Genomic DNA, 19,528 nt, shown 5'->3' on the forward strand with positions numbered 1-19,528 from the left:
AAAGGTGACTCCTTCTAGTGGCTTAATTTTACCTGTTTCTTACAAAATTCATCAGACTGGCTTCTCTGACAGAATACCAAAAACTCTGCAATCACTAAGTCATATCTTGAGACGCTGTCTGACACAACCATATCAATGTCCCTGCTCCTGAAATCAGCATCAGTGACACTGATGACATTTCTGATGTGTATTTATCCCTCCTCAAAGGCCTCCAAGTATTCATTGCTACTTGATCAGATGTGAGTGTTTCAATATTCTTACTGTTGGTAAAGTTTTCCCAATATCTCATCTGACTCCTCACCATTTCAGTGGAAGCTGGCTAGTTATAACCAGTCCTGCCACACCAAGGACAGACTGTCTGCTGCCTCTTCTCTGCAGATATTTCCAGCACTCTGTAAAGATCATCCCTTCACTGACCTAAACAAACTCCACTTGATAGGGTTTAATAGCCAACTGTGCCCTCCCCACGATACTTTGCTCTGACACCTACTGAGGGCACCTCCTTCCACAATTACCACCAAGAGGAAGTCTCATATTTGCCAGAGGAAAAAAAAATTAAAAACATGTCAAAATAATCCATCATCAAGACAAATCATAGTATTTGTACAATTCTCCCTCAGGAATTGAAATTAAAAATGTAAAAGGCAACAGAATAATAAAATCATATACTGACAAAATAAAACTCCATATTTGAAATTCTTCCAAAAAAAGAGTAACTTCCTATGATTAGATTCTTTCTAACTTCTTTAACCTGCTTTTAATTGAAACCTCTTGATTCAGTGGTGACAAACAATACTGACATCTCTTAAGCTATTTAACCTTGTTCCACAGTTCACAAGCTCTGAAGGCACTGTGTTGTACCAATGTTAGACCCATGTAGTTTTCTACAACACTAAAAGCGACAGAAAGTGATGCATGTTGTTTTAAAACTCCTACAGACTGATTGCTTTTTCACCATAACAGCACAGAGCTCCTGTTACTTTAGTACGCAGGCACTTCACAGAAGAATAAACACTAATTTTCAATAACTAGCAGTGGGCTAAAAATCCTCTCTGTCATTAACCAATAAGTTACAAGTTTTCACCCATGGAAGATGTGATGAAACAGGGGCAAAATGCCTCAGTTTAGGTTCAGCCAGCACACCCCACCACAGCACAGCTACCCCCTTCTGCACTCCAGCAGTAAAAACCCTGGTGCTGAGGGACAGCCAGTGTGTGATACACCAAAGGCCTTTTCTGAGATGAAGCAAAGTACTACCTCCTTCATGAACAATGCTCAACAGTACCCCACAAAAAAGGCATCAAAAAAACTAGTAAGTCAGTCCTCAAATCAAACTGGAACCCAGGAGGTGGTATACTTTGATGGCAGATCATTATCTGTTTCTACAAAGATGGAGTGGGACTGTTTGGCGCTTTTATATATCCTACTTAGGTGGGATTAATTGCAATTAACTTTTGAATGAAAATTTATCAACTGGGAAAGAATAATGGGAAATTTAGTAAAAGGTCAAAGCACAAGCTAGAAAATTAGAGAGAGAGATCCAAGTAAGCTTAGCATTCAATCTGAAGTTTAGCATATAAACTTCTAATGCTGACCACAAAAAAAAATCCAACCCATCCCCAAAAAAGTAAATAGCCTTCATAGCATATGCATACTTTCTGATATGGCAGAGTTCTTTCCTTGTCTACCTGAGTAACCATACAGAATGAAAAAACAACATGGTATTGCATGAAGAAATTCTACTGGCAAGGTGGACAAAAACTCTGGTCAGAGACACACACAGCTATTGCCATGCTGCTTAGAACCAGAAGGTTGGGAAAGACCTCCAAGACCATTGAGTCCAACCACCGTGATTGACCAAATACCACCATGTCAACTAAATCATAGAACTAAGTACCATATCCAGTCATTTGCTGAACTACTTCAGGGATGGTGACTCTACCAACTCCCTGGGAAGTCCAGTCTGAGCCTTCCCTGGCACAACTTAAAGCCACTTCCTCTTGTCCTGTTGCTGGTTGCATAGAAGAAGGGGATAAATCCCCACCTGGCTACAGCCTCCTTCAGGTAGTTATTACACAAAAAATCAGCCTACTATTTAGCAAATCTATTTGTAACTGATGAGTTTTCCTCTCTATAACCCATTATTTTTCATTGTACAGCAGTAGTGGCACAATCAATAATGACAGCAGGGACTCAAAATTATTTCAAAAGTTTATGGAAAATTGTCCAAAAAATAGTTCAAAAAGGTAAAAATCTGATTATCACAAAGTTCTATACTTCTTCTAAAGCAACTAAAACTACTCTATTGAAGAGCTCACTCATTTGTAAAAAAACTGCTAGCGCAAATAAAAATATTACTATTATCAGCATAACCTTTTATGAAAGATCACTGCAACTGCAAAATGACAAGTGCTGAAACTAAGAACAGTCAGGTAAGGATTCTAATAGTCTCCTTCAGTAATATTTTATTCAATTAATCATAACTCAAGTCTCACTGAGAAAGAAAGAAGCAGAAAAAGAGAATGAAGTTGTCATGATATGACATTTGGAGTACTGAGAATTACAAAGAAAAAAAATTTAAATCAAAACCTTTACAATCTATTTTTAGATACGTGAATACAAATTCTGTACTTCATATATCATCAACTCTTTAAAGACCAATGCAGAACCCAAACTAACACAAGTGTTCACCACAGCCACAAGCAAGAACAAACTTATAAAATATAAACAGTAAAATAACTATCTGTATATGAGCAGTTTTGTGGAGAGGCAATAACATAGGTGAAGTATACCTAATGTTTTTATACCAGTTGATATTACTCAAACAAAAAGGCACACACAGTTAAAGCTTCATTAAAGATTTAAGATTTTCTGGTGCTCATTGTCAATTGCTGTTTATCAAAAAGAAAACAAAGAGCCTCTCAAGTTTGTAAGACTTATAAGCTATGAATAACATTATGCTGGAAAAAAACCACCCTGTGATTAAACAGCCAGGAAAGTAGGCTCTTTTGCTAGGTTGATAATCCAAAACCAATACTTTCAAGTGATTAACATATTTCTTCATCTCTCATCAATAACTTTCTTAGCCACTGGCCAATTTTAAATTTATCTTGTAAAAGTGTCAAAGATAATGGACTTTCTTAAATCTTCATTGGCAGTCCCAGTTGATCATCCCAGTAGGGGAAGAGTGAGAATTCCAGCAATAGCTGGCAGCCCAATCCACATGGATGTCCAGGCCAGCAGCTCAGCAGCTCTTTAGCCTGATGCTCTCCTCACCCTCTTCTGCTGCTTGACCAGCTTCCCGGCTTTCTTGGAAGACGTGTAGTAAGGACACAGGGAGTGGGACAAGAAAGCAACAGAGCAAGTATGAGAACAGCAGACTTAAGAAATCTTCATGAATCTTATGAAAATCAGGTTCTATATGTCTTTGTGTAATTCCTTATGAGTTTTATTCTGCAAAGCCCTGGGGGAATCACAGTCCCACGGCTGTCTTTAATGCACCACACAGATCTCCAATGCCAGACTCTCTTCATTTCACCAGTCCTGGCTTTGAACCAGACACATCTCCCAGATCCTCTCATGGGAACTCTTAGTGCAGCAGCACTTTTAAGTCTCTGCTTAAAACCTTGTACCCACTTGTCCCTTACACAGTGCCCCTGATGCCAGCCAGAAGCCCTGTGCATCCCTGTAGCTTCTCCCATGGGAAAATCCATAAGGAAGACATACTGAGGAATCACTCAAGGGTTCTGCATGGGACATGCACAAGACAAAGAAGGACCATTTGGTCTCTGGTGGGAAAAGGCGGAAAGGAATATGCCCATTACCTGAGAAAAGCTGGGCTAGCCATTCTTATGTCAGGTTTCCCAAACTCACTTTCAATCCTCTGCAAACATAAACTGACTGTATTGTGAAAGTGAGTAGTCCAGACAGTCTGCTGCTTTGAATAATGTGAGATACTGAAAAGGTTTTAAATTTCAAAACATCTGAGCCAGACACAGTTGTACACTAGTGTGGCAGGGATCAGAAGACCTTCTCCTGCCAGGTGCTAAGCTGGGGCAGAAGAGAAGGTACTCCACATGGGTTACAAGTCATACACAGGAAGATACTCAGTTTGCCTATTGTAACCTTATCAACTGCTGGTTTATTTTATGAGATTCTATACAAATATACAAACATCATACTACCCAAAAGTTCAGCTATGTACAGAATTCATCTACTTAGCAATCACTCTTTGATAAATGATGTTCCTGCTTGGCTTTACTCCAGGGCTGATTTCTTCTAAATTTTGCAACCTCCTATTGAAATTTTCTGTGTGCTGACAAGACCAAACTAGGAGCAAGCCATGACAGAAAGCAAAAGGTAAAGCATAGGAATAATTGTACAAGAGCACATCTCAAATACAGAAATGCAGTAGTATCAATTCCTTGGAAGGTCATTTTCCCATCCATCTATTACTTTCCAGGAAAAGTTAAAGGGATAGCCAGCAAATAAGGCTAAATGGTGCCTCTTCCATCCACAAAGCAAATCTAAAATTTCATTACTGGTTTTTGTATTAACCTATACATTCTGTCACTATGGACAAACCACTGAAGAATCCTAAACAAGGTACTGTCAGGATACTTATTAATGTCAAAACCACTGGCTGAATTGTGTGGAAACTTAGAAATAAACAAAAAAAACAGTAATTAAAAGCTTTTGAAAGTTTCCATGCATCACATAAAGAAATGCATCCTTATTGTTAAAGGCAGACAATTTAAAACACCTCAGTCGTTTATGTGGAAACTATTATATAACTATTTATTTAGAATCTTTTTTCAGCCTATCTGCATTACCATAAACATGATGGGTAAGAGACTTTTTTTTTTTTAATTCCCTCAAGCTTCACAAACCTGTACATTGGAGAAAAACTTTTAGATGCTTATAGTAAAAAATACCATATTAACATAAAAATTGCCTTGAAACAGCTGCCCAGAGTCCATGATGACTGGTTCTAGACTTTGGAGGGGCTGTTCTGTTGTTTGGGGGGGGATGGGGAGAAGCTGTTTGTTTTTACTATATTACCCAATAGACCTCTTTACAATTAAAAATAAACAAACAAATACAAACTGAACCCAACTAAGCAAATTCTTTCAACAAGAACAGAATCAAAACTGCCAACAAGAGGAAAAGAGACATTTTGCCTAAAAAAATTATTTGGATAAGAGCACTGTTCAGGAAACAGTCTACTTACTCAGCATGTCTGTTGTCTTACAGATTTCTTTGGGTGTATTTTTTCCCCATCTACAAACAAGTGTACAAACAGTTAAAAAGCTACTTTTATTTTTGAGCTCATCAAAAAGTTGAAAAAGTCAAAAATCAACTGAACCTTTCTGATTTTAGAACAGTGTGTGTGACAAGAGTATGGTATATATACAGCTTACCAGGATGGTAGGGGAAGTTACTTAAACAGATTTTTTTTTTGAGAGCAGTAAAAAAAAAAATACAAAGAACAAAAATGTGGAAACTTACATAGCAAAACTGCTTCCAAATAGAATACGGGCATATCCTGCAGAGGGGCCCACAATGCCTCAGTGCCACCTCAGCTCATTTCCTAAGTTTTTTGTTACTGGTCGGATTAGAGCACAGCTAGAGATTTAAATCAGATGCCTCTAGATGGTTTTTAACTCATTAAAACCATTGCTTCTTCTACATTCCTGGAGCAAGAAAAAGAATCATTGTTTGGGACATGGCTAGTTTTTCCAGAAGCAGATCAGTGAGACCTGCTACATCAAAAAAAAATCTTTGAGACTCTCAGACATTTGTATTTTCTACTTTTTCAATATCTTAGGATTTGCAATCCTGGGATCCCCAGGAAGAAAATCCCACTTAGGTAAGATATAGCTAAGCTCAGAAAGCTCACTGTTGATAATACCTTTCACTCTCACTAATTTCCACTTCAGAGATTTTGTATGTTGAGGCTCAAAAGCATAGCCTCAGCTGTTATCCAAGGCTTCCACAATGCCACATTCAGCTAGTATATTCACTGCTCACAAAACATCCTTACAGGGTTTTACCAGAAACTATTCTAGAGTAAGCAGTTAGTAAACAGAAGCATGCAATGTAATAACTACTATCAAAATAAACTAAGTCCTACATTAAATAAAAAAGGTCATCTCCCACACAGAAAGGATTAACAATTCATTACTTCTACCCTTGCTCCCTCAACATTGAAGCAGTAATGTACCTCCACCGATTTCTTTGTTGTTCTATACAGAAAGAAACAAAGAAAAAGTATTTTCCAGGTATTTGTAGCACTTTTCACATAATACCCATTCAAAGCTAAACCTTTGCACAAGCTTCAGCGAATTTAACATAAAGTCATGGAAGACTGTGAAATGCCTTAATAACAGGCCCTGGGCATCAGGCAGTAGTTGTTTAATCACATGTTTTGTATTTACTGAAAAGATAAAGCTAATGTTATTAGTAGGTTTCCTGAAGTCACAAACTCTGCACCTGACCTACCCTACCATTCTAGCACTCTCGCAGTGACTTCTGATCTGGGTTGCATATGCAGCAATAACATCAGTAATGTATTACCAGATTTAGAAACAAAACCAGAAGTTGACTGTTCCCTGGTAGATTTTTCTGGTGTGCCTTCAAACTCCTCAAACTACTCACACAGCACAGGAAAAGTACAACAGCCATAAGGCACAACTGACAGGCATGACACCAGTGGAGCAGGTAATTTCTCTGCTTCACTGATCAGGCTTCAATACCAGAAGCCACGGCTGCAGCACTCTGTTGGATCACCTTACCAGAGTAAGCAACTCACATGAAGCACATGGCTACAGGAACCACAGTACCTTCTTCATGGTACTTCACCATGGTTCTAATTTTAAAGATCTGGAAACGTCTATCAAATTAATGGATTTTGTACAGCTTTCAAAAGCATGAATATCCTCAGGAGTACAGTGGCACTTTTGGAACCTCCTGTGGGGAAGAAAGGAGAAATGTTCTGAAATAGCTCAAGGCATCTTGCAATCATAATATCCACTTCATCGTTTCACAAAAAAAGGTTTGTGTACAAACACACAGCACTTTCTTTTGATAGGCAGCTGTGGCAGTTAAAGACACCTGAGCTAGAAATGACACTTTCCGGAAGGAAAATCTAACAATCAGGACCAAATTCCATTAATAACTTTTCAAACATATTCCCTAGTAGTGCTTCTTCTAATCCAGCATTACTATTACAGTTTCTCCCAACAATTTTTTTTTCAACACCTTTAATTCTGAGACATCTGTCTCTGTTCTACCAGTATCAAAATGATTTACCACATCACCAAACTGTTGTTCTCATGGGAAAAAAAAAAAAAAAATCAGAAAACTACATCTGGTGACAAGCAAAAGAAGAAAAGAAAGGTTGCTTTAATCAGTTTCAAGGATGAATTCACCCTGGATTGTGAAAAGCAAAGTTATGTCAAAATCCCCTGAAAGAGACTGTTCAAGGTGAGGATTGCTCCCTGTAGTATTGTTGAAGCCCTTGCACCACTGAGTGTTCACTTCTCCAAAAATGTATCTTCCCTCACTCCCTGGGAGACTATTTCACAGTCTGGTAGACATCAGTATAGAGATGTTTTTTCCAATGCTTAGTTCTTTTTGTATCTCACTATATCATTCACAGTAGTCCTCCTTACAATACATCACTTTGTTTCCTACTGCTTCTACCAGGGCTTTTTGGTTAGGAGGCAAGATTATTACCCTTTATTAAAAAAAAGGGATAACATTTCAATCCTGCCCAATTATTAAGAATCTTTCCTACCCTGTGACCATAGTTGCGTTATTTGTTTAAGACAAGCAACTCAGGTTGTAAGGACACACACACAGCTCAGGCAGAGACCAAAAGTTTGTAAGTTCTTTCAAAGCAAAGAGCTTCAGAAGTAAGTTACGCTCCAACACTGGAAACATGCTATCAAGATTCTAATGTTACCTTTAACTGCGTTCCTGTACTCCTTGCTACTTCTTTTCAATAGGTAAAAAATTTGCAGAGTGAAATCTTTTCCTCTTGAGAGACATTAAAAACCACTGACCTTGGAGTCCTGTCATGCCTCAATTCAAAAAGTTGAACAAAAAAACCAACCAAACAAAAAAAAATCCAACCAAACAAAAAAACCCACCACAACAACATGTAAAATGTTTACCATGTAAAATGGAGAAAGAAAGAATCCAGGAATGCATTTGTTCCTAATGAATTGATGAAACCATGCAAACACTCACACAAAGCAGTGTACAATCACAGCAGCAGCAACAGCATAACTTCATTTGCTAATTGAAGACTACAAAAGTGCCACGCACTTCATATGCAGACGATAAGAGAAACTGTGTCTGTCACAAGGTCTTCAATTTGTGTACTTCACTGAGTAGCTTCACTGGCAAAGCAGAAGAAAATCAGATGCCATCTTATTTATGTACGTATAGATACCATCCCAACAATATATTCAGCACTAATAAAAAGAAACAAATTTAAAAAGAAACAAATGTAAAATTGAGAAAAAGTTCTTTGACCATAAATTCATAAGGCCACTGAAAATGCACAAACTTTCCCTGAGTTTGAAGGATCAGAGTGCAGAATAGTCACCACCCACTGCTGAGTCTTCAGCATTAAGAGACAATAATTTATTCAGATGCTGTAGGCCATTAGCTCCAAACTGTGGACTGTGAAGCTGTTTCTGTGTTCACAATGGTCATGCATCTGTCAATTTTTAATTTCTAAGGTAGTCCCAGGTACTCCCAGTAACTCAGTCTATGACTGTCCAACAATCTTCAAGAGTTAAAGTTGGGGGGTTTTCTGAAAAATATGTTTTTAGATTAAATGCACACCCAGACACAAAGTCATTCACACTCCATGTGTCTGAGACAGGTTCACCAGATCCTTTGCAAAGCCTGCTTTTATAACCTTGATCCCTTGCAGAAAAAAATCCACTGTTACATCATTGCTTTTTCTTGGGTCACACATACTGTGAAGTCATGAATGGGGCTACATTTAGAGGCAGAAGAATAAGCCTCCTCAGGACAAAGAAACAAACAGAAAACATTATGACGTTACTTACTAACCAGATACAGATGAGAGGAAAGACAAAAAAAGATTATGAAATCCCCACCACACATAACTCAAAGGTATTTAAAATACAAAGTACCCACAGCAAAACCTTCACACTGATAAACAGATACACACCAGATACAAAATAAAATGTGTGCATGAGATTACCTTCCACAAGCAGCTTGTCATGAGTGCCTGCACATGCAGATAGAGCTGAAGCATGACAATGCAATGCCTTACAAGGAGGAATTCAATTTTTACATGCTACACTTAGGGACAGGAAAAATAAAATTACAACTAGCATACAGGAAGGTTTCCTCTGAGGTACCTGGGCTGAGACTGAAGAATCTATGATCACAAAAATAATCCTGGAAACAAAAAGAAAAGCAGTGCTGCAGCCCGAGTCCCCAGACTAAAACTGGCAACAATACTGCCCCCATCTCATAAAATGCATATTGAAATTGGTATATTTTCACTCCATGTTTGCTTCTGACACTCAAATGCCTCCTCATAACTGAACGTGTCAAAAATCTCATCAGTTCTGTGTCAGTGCTTACTTATTAAGCCATAACCATCAGCAAGAACAGACTTGGGAGACACTACAAAAGAATTCAGAAACTACTGCCTGTGGGGAAAGCCTATCACAGCTGATGAGCAACAAACAAAAGACTAAACTTCCAAGGCTTTAGTCTCTCTAGTCAGCAGAAAATAGTTACCAGATTTATATCCCTATTGATCCATACATTTTCTGTTTAGACAAGACTGTAGCCAGAATATTTGCTCTTTGCATAATCAAAGCATGGTAGAGATCTTTTGGGGAATTTCTTCCTCATGGTAAAAAAAAGTTCTTTTTTCATGAATTTCGTTCTTAAACAGACATGGTCATTGGATCTTCAAGTGTCTTGAAAAGATTCAGTTACCAAATGTGCAAGAACAAACAGACTTCAGAAATTATAGCAGTCTGAATATGTANATGTAATGTAATGGCCAGTCTCTTCGCGAACGAAGAACCGGGGAAGGTCTTTCCACCTTCCAGCCTGCGCATTGGATTTTTTAGGTGAGACACAGTGTGCGCGGAACTGAGCCCACCCTTTAATCCTGAGGTTCATCTGCCGGGGCCAAGCACGCTTGGACGGTGGCAGCGAGGTCCTCAGGACGTAGATGGATTGCCTTACAGGGCTAACGAGCTCCATCTGCCCGGGGAGTGTCCTAACCGGGAATCGAACCCAGATCTCAGCGTTGACAACGCTGTGGTTTAGCCACTGCACCACCAGGGACACTCGTAATTCAGGTACAAAGGCAGGTGTTTTTTATATTACGTTAAGTCCTTGTTAGATATTGCAAGTAACAACCCACTAGCAGGCTGTGTCATCAAAACGTACCAGATGGATGCTCCAGTTACACAAATCTCTTCCTTTCCTCACTACTCTCCTCCAAAAAGGATGTAACTTAAAGAGCAATGACAGGCACCAACATGGAAACCCCTATGTTGATAATTACTTCCCTACCAAAGTGTAATCACTGCACCAATTACTTTAGCCAAAAATAATATTAAAATTTGGACGTGAACTTGAAACCATTTATAAAGGTGTACTGCCACAGTGCTTGCAAGGCTTCAGTAAGTTTGACCAGGGTGAACACAGTACTATGCACAACTAAAAGTCTCAGGCAAGTTTGATTTTTTTTCCTAAATAATCCAGTCCTGCCACCAACCTCATGCAAGCTCCCTTGACTGTGGTAAGAGATGACTGATACCTTTTACCACTTTCAACATCCCAATTTGTCTTCTTAGAAAAAAAAAAAAAAAAAAAAAAAAGCTAGACTACTCTCTTTCCCATACTCTCTGCATTATGCACATACATTTCCTGTTGACTGATGTTGCTGTTCAGACCCATCCCTTCAGACTGACTTCAAAGTATTTTAACTGACTGAAAAAATAACATTCTCTTCCTTGCATCACAAGAAACTCTGAGCTAGTCAACTCCACACTGTGAACTCCTTCCCAGTAATTTTACCATCTGGTGTCAGGTGTAAAATTAGAGTACATATCGCTCAGTGTTTCCAATGGTCAGTGGCCCTAAAATCACTGGTTTACACTCTGCCATTTTAAAATACAAGGCTACTGGGCTGGAAGATGCAAAAATCTTTCTTTTCAAAACAAATGAAGAAGGTCAGTTTCCAAAGGAAAAAGGAACTCTTACCTTACTCTCGGGATAGTAGCACACACAGCAGTTTCTGGTGTACATATATGAACCTGCACCACAGTGCCTGTGGATACCTCTGCTTACAAGATCATAACATAGACTTTAACACTGCAGCACTGCAGAATGAAAACTGAGTTGTGAACTGCTCAGGTTTCAATAGTTACATACTGGAAGGGAAAAAAAAATATTGGAACCTCCAGTCATTAGCTTCATGGATAAAGAGGCTGAAGAGAAAGTATCTTCAATACAATATGAATTTGCACACCAGAAATGTGGCATATAAAAACTGACTTTGCTCCATGCGCACAAAGTTTGTTCGGTTCCTTTTTAATTCCTAGAGAACCACCAAAAGTGAATCAGTTTTGGAGTAGAGAACTTAAACACTTTTTGGCAAACTGACTGTATAAATGTTAACTTTATAAAAGCTACTACTGTTCTTTCAGTATTTACTTTTCATGCTTTCCTTGAGATAAAAATTTTGTTCAAGAGACTGGGTTATCATGGCTCCAAAAAGAGAAATAACCAAGTCAGTAGCTAACTAGAAATACTAGTTCTTTTTAATAATGTAGTTATATCTTAATCCTAAACATATTTTGATGCATTGTAGACCAAAGCATTAGGTATGTGTAACTCCTAAAATATGAACATGTTTTATGTAGACTTTAAATTTGCATTCAAAAGCAGCTTGACCTAAGCTGAAACAACAACATTGAGTCTTTACAGGTTTTGTAGATAAAGAAATGGAAAGATATGTGGGGGATTCTTACAATCACATTCAATTTTAACTGCAGCTAAAACTGCCAGTTCCAAAATCAAGTGTGGGCCAAAGGGGGCCACACTTAAAATACAACTCCTTAAAACTGCCTGACTTGGGCAAGATTTTAAACTAGGGCTAAGCAGTCAGACTAATTATCATAAGGCTATAGTTGAAAGTCTAAAGCCTGGATGTTGAAGGTAATGCAGAGCCAATATTTTTAAGTATGGTGCTGTGGTGCTGTCCCTTTGGATCGATGCCCAACCCCCTGCCAAGAAGGCATCAAGCTCAAACATCTCTTCCCATGTGCCTTGCAGCCCTAGTGTGATCCTGCATGAGGAAGCTTTTGGGGACTTTCGGATTTTCTCGTTGTTACGAAATAAAAATAAGATGCCAAAATCTGAATGAGGTCATGGCAATCTCATAAGTGGATTACATTAATAGTTTATCAGCAAGGGATAATAATTCTCGAGTGAAAGCAGAACCCTGAGTTCATCCTTATTCATCACTCTGAGACCAAAAAGTCCTTCATGAGGAAGCTTTTGAAGACTCTGGAATTTTCTCATTGTTATAAAATAAAATTAAGATGCCAAAATCTGAATGAGGTCATGGCAATCTCATAAGTGGATTACATTCATCATTTACCAGCAAAGGATGATAATTCTTGAGTGAAAGCAGAACCCTAAGTTCATCCTTATTTATCACTCTGAGATAAAAGGGGTAATAGTTGTCAATATCAGAAATATACATGAAGTTTTTGGAAAGGTTATGTAAAATGTCCACTAAAAATGCAATAGAATTACAAAGCTACAGACTGTTTTTGCAATGATTCTTTATTTTAATAAAATTTTTGTCAGCTCACCACAGCATTAGCTGGGAGAGATTTTCTCTTTAAGTTAAAGCTAACTGCACTGCATATAGCTGTTAAAAATGTTGCTTAATGATTCTTTCATTTCTTAAAAATAGTGCTCTAATTTTGAAACTGTTGCAACATAATACAAAAAAAAAGTTTTTTTTAACTCCTGGGCAATAGTTTCTTCCATCTTGATCCTCTTAAAAATCCAATTAACGAAAAATTAAAATTATCAGGTCCCTGAATGGGTTAATACAGCAAACAGACCTGCATTTCAGTCCTTTCCAGGAGGGAGGGCAGTGGTAAGATGGACTTAAAAGCCAGCACCCACCAGGACAAGATCATTTCCCTCACACAGTACATGCTCTTCACCCCAACACTTCCTTCACCCCAACATCAGCGGCAAAGCAAGCAGCTTTCTGCAGGTGGCTTGCCCAGCCGAGGATGAGGAGGGCAGGTCAGAGGAAAGTTTGCCTCCAGCAGCCATTTCCATCCCGCTGGCGTGGTAAGCAAAATCTGCATGCGCTGGTGTTTGACACCCACAAGGGGCACAGCATTTCAGATTCGGAGCTTCATGCCTTGGTTCAGCCAAGAGCTACAAACACGGCATAAGCAGCCCTTGTCTCAGGCACCTGATTGGAGCAGAGCTCAGATCAGACAGCATCAAGGGATCCTTTCCAATTCAAGTTACTCTGTGATCATAAAAAAGCTAGTGTGAGAACGCTGTTAAGAAAAGAGAAGGAAAAACACCTCAGCTCCACAAACAAATCATAGTAAACATTTCCTTTTCCAACAGTGAAGGCAGTACCCACTCTCTTAAGGTTAACCGGAGACAGCAACATATAAAAAACCTACTGGTTTTGCCGGTTCTTTGGATTTGAAGAGTGTTAGTTAAAGCATTCTGCTAATGTCAGCCTGGGAAGGTCCTAGAGAAAGAGCTTTTACCTTGTGCTTCCTCACCCAGCTCCAGTGGGAGCTTTTGCAGATATTACTCTTGGTTGTCCTTTTAAAACTGTTTTTCCTAATTTAAATTTATTTAGTTTAAGTTGTTATATTTGATTTTTCCAAAGATTTCAAAGATTTTACCAAGATTTCAAACATATCGAAGTCCCGTCAGAACAGACACTACATAAATTCATGGTAACAGTCAAGAACAGTCTTTTGTCAAGAACTGCAAGTCAATTATCAGAATATAAAAAAAAAAAAAAAAATTAAAAATCCACAAATAAACTTAACCATATGTTAGGAAAATAAAAATATACATATTCATGTATGTTTTAAATCTTCCATTATGTTCTTATTTTTTCCTCCTCCTTTTGTTTAAAAGAACCCTTCTTTTACTCAGACTATAAGTTCTTGCCCACCCAAATACCCACCAAGTTTTGAGCAAAATATGTTCCTTTTAAAAAAAAACATTCCGAATGACCAACACAAGAGAAATTATCAGAAATCTTATGTACAAAAGTGAAAACGCAGAGAAATAAAATTATTTAACCAAATCAATGTAGGGCACCAAACAGATATCTCCTAGATACTGAACCAATACCATAATCATATATAAACAGAAAGACAGTTCTTTCCCTGATATACATCCCCAAAAAGGAAAAAATAAAGCAACAGTGACTTTATGTTATGTAGTTGCTCAAATGATCTTGGCCAAGATGCCCAAGTTTTGTAGACTCCATGGGTCTGCTGCCCTGGTGTTTTCCTGACCTGCGCTCATCCTTTAGAATTGAAAGTTTAACAATTAAATTCAGTAGAGATGCTCATGATCTACAGAAAGGGTGCCACAAAGGTATAGAAGAGTTTAATTAGTTGAAAAAAGAAATTACCACTAAAAGGATTCAGCCAACATTCCCAGGATGTGCTGCTCAGCTGTCACATTAACTCAGACTTTTAATGAAGTCTCTCAGTCCCTACACTCACATTTTTTTAGATGGGTGACAAGGTGGTCTTCTTCTAAAGGAAAGTAATTTTTACTGAAGTGCTCATGAGAAAGAAAGAACCAAGTAATGCTTAATTGCTGGCTTATGAACAAGATTTGAGGGACCCAATAAAGTCCAAGAACAGGCTGGAGAGCATAGGGGGAAGGTACATGTCTAAAAAAATATATTTAAACACTCCAAAGTTTTGGCTTTAATTGGCTAAACATCAGAGAACATCTCCTCCTTTCACTAGGCAATGGGAAAAAGAGAAGCTCCCAGTGTGGTTTACCCCACCTAGGCTATTTATTGATTTAAACACTACTAATATATTTCCCTCACTAGTTTCCTTGATGATGTACAAAACCCCCCCCGGCTTATCCACAGACAGTTACTTACAGAGGCTTATTGGATGATGGAAACTTCTCCTGGTAAGTATTTGCAGTTAGACAGAAAACACCACAGGAAACACAATGGACCAGGTGAGACGCCACTTGCCTAGCAGCATCTCCATAGAAACAGATCTCCTTAGAAACAAAACTGCACTTCCATTCCTCCTCTCTTGTCAACATAGACTGTCTCCAGCAGAAAGAGGTCTAGTGGACAAACATGCTGTTGTGGTCCTAGAGTATCTTCAGCTAAGCCCTCTGTCATCCGCATCTGTCATGTACCCATTATGCTGTTCCTGGATTTATTTCTTCAGAATTAGGACAGGCATTATCATCATGTGCCTGCATACGTGAAAGCAGCCAATGAAGATGTTTCCCTAGGCCCCTTCAGTAAAGCAATAAACACAAAGCCCTTTCAGAAGAATACCAATGCATACAGTGGAAACAGCAAAATGCTATCACACTGCTCTTAGTAGCTGACTTATCAAATCAATCATTACTATGAAGCAAAACCAATCAATCTGTTTTTCAGGAACCTTTAACCCTGATGCAATATGTATTACAGGCCTTCTATTAGAAATATACAAGCAGTGGGTTGTGTGATAGCTCTCTCTTTAAGTAGGAATCTTCACCTTCTACAAAACCAGAAAAACACATTTAAAAATGCACTACTGGCACATTATGGCTTCACTTGAATCTATGGTAATAGGATCTTGTTCAAAGTTAAGCTTTTAATTAATCAAGCTGTACTGCCTATAGATGACATATATTAAACTACCTGAAGCACCTCGAATATCTTTTAATTATCTTTATTTTTGAACATAAGAGAAAAGGACTGATTCTCATAATCTCATATAAATCCAGAGCAGCTATGATCAATAACAGACAATGTGCATGCCAAGGGGAAGATGCTGAATCTGGTCCGAAGTATCTAGGCCATGAGATGCAAGTGAAAAGCTTTAGCCCTCTGCTTGATTTTTCCTTCATTTTGTCTATGTGAGGACTTCGAAGTTTGTTTGTTTATTTGTTTTTCTAACATGATCATTAGTTTTGGATATTAAGCCTGAACTCACATACATGCTGCAATGTCACAGAACCAATGTAGTGTATGTTTTCCTAGTCCCCTTTTCTGCATTTCAGATTAGCTTTTCCTGATTTTGTTTGCCATAAACAATACCACACACTGACAGAACTTAAAGCCAAACAGCTTAAAACCACTGCAAGAGACTACCCACGCTATCATGTTAAAAATACAAAACAAGCAACTGAACAGGAGAGATTCCATTTCTTTGTACCTTTATGACTTTTATGCCAGTTCTAGTGCCATTAAGCACTGCTTACAAAAAGAAATGTTAACTGCATTTCAAAGATGCATGTAATCCTCATACTGAAGGCTCTTTAAGCTAAAGAATGCAGGCATTGCATATGACTGTGGCTTAAAATTATATAAAAGAAGTCAGAAGCCAACTTCTGGTCCAATTAAAACCCATTCAAATCTCATATGCAAAGAATTCAGGTTTCTGATTAGTGTTGCTATTTAGATGACTTAGCCTTAAAATTAGCAGTCCCTGAATCCAAAGGATTATCGAGGACTTATATCCTTATAGAGCAAACAAAATGTTCAGATCAAGATATTTGTACCTTCAAAAATCCACACCCAGTTTCCCTGCCCCAAAAGATGATGGACTACAAGATTTTCACTTTTGGTATATACCATGAAACCACATCCAGCATGGCAAAATCTCTTCTAAAGCATTAGCTCCTATGTTTTAAATACATGAAGGCAGTTCTAACAAAGTAAAAAAATGGGAATGCATTCACACTCTTTCAAACATGTAAGGAATTGTAAACTTACCATAAACAAAGGACTGAGAATTAAATTTACAACTCGAGAATTGTGAAAGGGATTTTATATTAAGTAACCAAAAAGGGTTATACTAAAAAGCTTTGGGCATCTCTCCCTCTTCACACGCCAAAACTATCTTTTCTGTCTACCTAGATATATCAAATCCCCTTTACAGCATTTTTACATTTTGTAACTAAAGGTCTAATCTGTGAATACCTTTATTTTGATAGCCTTCCAAAAGGTTGGCTTTCCATCTGTTAAAAAACAGCATAGTAGCCAGAAAAATTGCTATTTTCAGTGAGGATAATGCATTATCGTAAGATAAAAGTATCTTTCAAGCTACAATCACAAATGTCCAAGAAAATTTAGAGCAATGAATTACATCATTCGTAGTACACAGCCAAATCTGAGCCACCATTAATTTTGTAAAAATCTGTTTGGCCTGAAAGCTCACAGATATCTCAGTCTCAGGAGGGCAAGCTATCCTTCACTCAGTTTTACATTTCACTCATTATACACCCACAACATCCATCCAAGGTACATTAAAACACTAAATGTACTGGTTTTGCAGTTTCCTGTGATATTCCATTATCACTCACTGAACACTTCATTTTTCAGTATAAATAGGCACAAATGCCCCTAATTCAACAATGGCTGTTTTCCTTCACTCCTGAACTGCACTTCTGGGCAGTCTACCCTGCCCCTTCTCCCCACAGATTAGAGAAAAAGGTAAGCATACATCTCACTTTTGCTTTGATAGCACATAGGAGAATAAACACATTCTATGTCACTGTCAGTGTTTGGGAAGCACAGGCATCACGTGCTTGTTTCTGACATAGGCTGCAAAGGCAGGTGCAGCTGGTCCAGATTTAACAGCAATGCAGCAGAACCTGGAGTACTGTGACTGGGATATTTTGCAAGGGCAAGTTGGTTAGGACCCCATGGGCCACAGCTGCAGAGTAGACACAAACCTGCAGACACCTGGATGTTCTCTTATCAGCTAGTGTAACACGACACACGTCAAAGACAAGAAAAATGCTACATGCCTGATCTGCCCTACACCCACATTAGCTCACTCTTAATAAATGCAGAGTCAGGCAACATATCTGGCTTCTAGTTCCTCAGCAGCTATGAAAACAGCCAGCTCTGCAATGCACTCTCTAAAGCAACCTGCAATTCCATAGCCCAAAAACCTACATCAGGGGAAAGCAAAAGGATGTTGCAGTTTTCCAGCCTAGGCCCATGGTTCCAACCCTCTTACAAGGCACAGGTTTATGACAGCAATAGGACAAGTCTTGGTAAACTGCTCCTGTTAACACTGATCCTTACAGAAGGTAGATGTAGGCACATTCGGCTACACCGAGCACGACTGTGATTCAGGCAATCATTGTTATCAAACTGCTTTTCCGGGAAGAAAAGATCAAGACGCCTTTCCTTTCCTGAAACCAGAACGTGATGGTAGCAGATGTCACCTTCCCCTCAGCCCAGGGATGGAGAGCACGCCCCATGGAGAGGATGGGGAGATCCAGGCCCCGCTGGGTTCCCTGTTGCAAACCGGGACGAGGCGCAAACCTCGTCGAGGCCAATCCCGGCAGCATCTCTCGGTGGAAAGGGCTGCTGCGACAGTTCTGCTGCGACGGCGACCACTCGATAGGCGGATACAAAATCCCCACATTCCCCCCTTCGTTTATCTTTTTTCACCACAGAAAAGGTGCGGGGGAAGGGGCGGGGGGTGTAAATAAACAGACTGAAAAAATAAAAACCAGCAAACCAGTGCATTGGGGTACGCACGGCTCCATGCAGCATTATTCCACGCACATCCCACGTAAAATGATGGAAGAGATAAAACGAGGGAGAGCACGCAATGCTCCGCCGGAGGCTGGGATGGAGGCGCTCATGGCCGCGCTCGCCTGGAGATGCCGCACGCCCAGCCAGGGCACAGGGACGGCCCCAGCCCCCGCAGCCCCCGCCGCCGAGAGGGGCCGCCAGGCGGACAGGGCTGGGCACCCACCCCCGGGCCCGCTGCCTCCCCGACACCCAGCGCCGCGGGGGGAATGCGGCCGGACCCGCTCCCGGACCCCCTCCCGGCCGCGTTCCCTCCGCACCTGGAGCGGGTCCGCGCCGCCTCCTCAGCAGGCAGGGCGGCTCCGACGGGGGCGGCCGTGCAGCGCAGGGCGGAAAGCCCGGCAGCCAGCGGCTCCTCCCGCGGCCACCATCTTCCTCCTCCCCCGGCCGCCGCCGCCAGCACGGCCCGGGCCGGCCCCTCCCGCCGCACCGCCCCCTCGCGTCAGCGGGACCGCCCGCGCCGCTGCCGGTGCCGGTGCCGCTGCCGCTGCCCTCCTCCCTCCCGCTTCCCTCCTGCCCCCGCCGCTTCGGCGGGAGCGGGCGTAGTCCCGATAGTGCCGGGCGAGCTGCGGGAGCGGGAGCGGGAGCAGCCTCTCCTCCCCGCGGCCCCTGACCGTGCACGCCCTCCAGGGAGATTTA

At 40.1% G+C, this 19,528-nt stretch overlaps 1 protein-coding gene across 3 annotated transcripts in view; it reads right to left on the reverse strand.

Moving 5' to 3' along the window:
* The window catches only part of APBA1 (amyloid beta precursor protein binding family A member 1), an 84,297-nt gene extending 65,037 nt beyond the window's left edge, over nt 1–19,260 (reverse strand). For 2 of the 3 annotated variants that reach the window (XM_027881772.1, XM_027881754.1), the window contains exon 1: nt 19,150–19,260. The gene's annotated coding sequence lies outside the window, so the exon portion shown is untranslated. Of the gene's footprint in view, nt 1–13,519; nt 13,580–19,149 lie in introns of all 3 variants that reach the window. The other variant, XM_027881764.1, reaches the window with a different exon arrangement.
* Nucleotides 19,261–19,528: the final 268 nt, after the last annotated feature.

This window comes from Empidonax traillii, unplaced genomic scaffold (genome assembly GCF_003031625.1).
Source record: "Empidonax traillii isolate 1590-97213 ecotype Southwest subspecies unplaced genomic scaffold, ASM303162v1 scaffold7:size3022706, whole genome shotgun sequence".
NCBI lineage: Eukaryota > Metazoa > Chordata > Aves > Passeriformes > Tyrannidae > Empidonax > Empidonax traillii.